Below are 3,099 nucleotides of genomic sequence, written 5' to 3'. Positions count from 1 at the left end.
TCCTCAGGTAGATCAGACATTAAATTCAACCAGAAAGGGATTAGTTACTCTTATTTGTGCTACTATTGCATTTATGGGTACCTATGGAACATGTTGCTAATTATCGTATGTCACAGGGTTCAAAGCTGAGTAAAACCATTCATCACAATGCCCCTGCTTCTGGCAGCTTACATATATCTCTGTGTTCTGTAGAAGCTAGTCAACAGGAAGGAAGCTTCCTGGTACATGTCAACTTGATTTCTTAATGTCCTATGATCAATGGATATGGTATCTTCAAGAGCTAATAAGTGTTACCAATAAGTACTGGTAGAGAACTGAAAGCCCTGGCAATAGCTTGTACTGTTTGGGGTGTCTCTAGGACCCATCTGACCAACAATTCAAGAGGATGTACTATACATTTTAGTAAGAAACTATGGGTTTTGTGTGTGTGTGTGTGTGTGTGTGTGTGTGCATGTGTGTGTATGTGTGTTTGTATGTGTGTGTTTGTGTGTGTATGTGTGTATGTATGTGTGTGTTGGAATATATATCCAATATTATATCTGATCTATTAATAAGTTATCCCTCCCCAAACACTTTCCTTTGCATTTCTCTTGCTCTTCATTTGTTAACTTCCCTCCCCGTTATTTCCTTTCAACTAACACTTTAGTGCCAACGATTTATTATTGTTATGCCATTAAAGCCCTACTTGTATTTTCAGAGTACATATTCTTGATCTTTCTGGACCCCAGAACTCTGTTTCTCTGTTCTCGCTCTCTCTCTCTCTCTCTCTCTCTCTCTCTCTCTCTCTCTCTCTCTCTGACTCTCTCTGTCTCTTTCCTCCCTCCCTCCTCCCTCCCTCCCTCCCTTCCTTCCTTCCTTCCTTCCTTCCTTCCTTGCTCCTCCCTTCCTTGTTTTTTCACCTTTTGTTAATTCTTTGTGAATTTCACATCATGTGTCACAATCCCACTCAGCTCCTTTCCCCATCCCTCATGTCTGTTCTTTGTCCTTGTGACACCCCCTGATAGCAAATCATAAACTTACAAACAATATAGAAACTCATCATAGACACTCTAGTATGTCACGATATGTCCCACAGTATATTCCTCTGTCTGTCTACACATCTTCATTTGCAAATTTTCATTGCAATGACTCATTAGTCTGCTTTGAGATCTCTGATTTCTATGACACCATCAATATTTGATCCTTACCAGGCCTCCTCCTGGTTATCTTGTTGTTGCCTGGTGACATGGAGATCATGCAGAATACTGACCCTTTCCTACATCCTAAGAATTCACATATGATACAGATTTCGGGGTGGGCCAACTCCCAGTCCTGGATCTGGACCTGAGTAGTAGCTGAACTGGTCAATATACAGACTCTCTTATTCCCACCACCAGCAGCTCCCCAGAACTGCTCTGGGTAGGTCACCCAGTGCCTCCATTGGCAGGAGGCAGGATCAGCTCTCCCGCCCTCAGCGTGGCTATTCTCCTGCATCCAGGGCCAGTAGAACTGTGCTGTCTAGGTGAGTTTCATGGCTCACACTCTCTGAGTACTGCAGCCAGTGGGGGCCAGGGATCGTTTTCCTGCTTTCATACCCTTGGTGGCTGTTCTTCTGACTGCCATCGGTGACAGAGAGAGCATCACCCCGACACCCATCCACCTCCTGCAAGAAGACTGGTAGAGCCTATTTTTCCACACTCTCATCCTCGGAGCTTGCTCAACTCTGCCCCAACTACCAGGATCAGCTTTGCTGTGCTCTCCAGGGCAGATGTAGTGCCCACTCTCCCTAGTTCTGCAACAGGTGAGGGGCAAGACTAGTTCTTCTGCACTAATGACCCTGTAGGAAGCTTCCCCACCTTCCTGCTGGAGGTAGAGAGGGTCAGGAAGGGGAGAGACATCACCTCTGTGCCCATACCACCCCATGGCAGACAAAGTAGGGGCGATCAACTCTCCCATACACTCACTCTTGGGCCTGGTTACCACAACCTTACCACCAGGACCAACTTCATTGTGTTGCCCTGGCAAGGTGCAGGGCCTTCTCTTCTGAGTGCTGCTGTAGGTGAGAGGTGGGGCGAGCTCGCCAGAGCACCACAGACAGTGAGGTGCAGGGCGAATTCCGCAAAGCCTGTGGACTTGTTCATTGTCCCTGGCGGGCTGCACAGACCAGAGACATCATGTTCTCTAGTGGTAATATGAGCCATGGATATCAACAGTGACCCCTGTCACAGACCTAGACATGGCCCTCAGGGGCAGCTCAGGTTAGAACTTCACCATGGCCCCAGGGGCCAGGGTTGTCCACTCACATCAGGCTGCTCATTTCCACTCTCAAGTCTCCAGTTCCATCTCTCGTCACAATGCTCAAGCTGCTCCACTTCTTTTTCTCTCCCGCCTCTCCACCACATACTCACGTATGGTGATGGCTCCCACTGTAGGCTGGCCAAGCAGCTGGCAGGTCCCTGGGTGACATCCTCTAGTAAGTAGATGTTTATGGCCTGACTGTGCACTGCTCCAGAGGGCAGGTATGTGGGTGACATGGTGGTTAGTAAGTCTTTGTCTTTCTCCTCCCACACTGCACTGTGTGATGGTAGGCAAGGCTCTGTGTGTTTTTGGCCTACCTGTGCCCATTCAGTGGGACAGAGGGCAAGTATGTAGGTGTCTTTCCCCACCCACATCCCAATGTCTATCTTCCTCCTGTGCTGCACTGCCTGGATTTGCTTTGATTTTTATGTGTTCTAGGCATAAGATAGCTTTGGTCACCAAGTCAGGCATCAAACTAAGATGGACAAAGGACCGTTGTCTGCTCTGCCCCTGACTCATATAAGAACACAACCACCACCACCAAGGTTTCTCTCTGCCCAGCCAGAGGGGCAAAGCTCTGTTTTCTAATTCAGTAGCTCACTATGATGCTTTGAATTTAGTCTTGCTCTGTTGAAACTGAACACAATTTAACACCTAGAATCTTCATCATACTAGTCATATTGCACATTTTCCACCACTGTACACAACTATTCCAATGGAGACTTAAGATTAAAATATCTAATATTGATCACAGATGACCAAGAAAGATACAGCAAAAACAAGAGATTTAACTGATGTCTGTGCAGTCAACTACATGAAGGT

The 3,099-nt window shown here is 46.8% G+C and overlaps 1 non-coding gene across 1 annotated transcript; it reads right to left on the bottom strand.

Moving 5' to 3' along the window:
* Positions 1–2,702: 2,702 nt before the first annotated feature.
* On the bottom strand, positions 2,703–2,849 carry LOC120103290 (small nucleolar RNA SNORA48). Its single transcript, XR_005505368.1, has one exon. It is a non-coding gene; the product is annotated as a small nucleolar RNA SNORA48 (small nucleolar RNA).
* Between the last annotated feature and the right edge of the window lie 250 nt (positions 2,850–3,099).

Source organism: Rattus norvegicus, chromosome 5 (assembly GCF_036323735.1).
Source record: "Rattus norvegicus strain BN/NHsdMcwi chromosome 5, GRCr8, whole genome shotgun sequence".
NCBI classification, from domain to species: Eukaryota; Metazoa; Chordata; class Mammalia; order Rodentia; family Muridae; genus Rattus; species Rattus norvegicus.
This window is presented reverse-complemented; position numbering and strand designations above follow the sequence as displayed.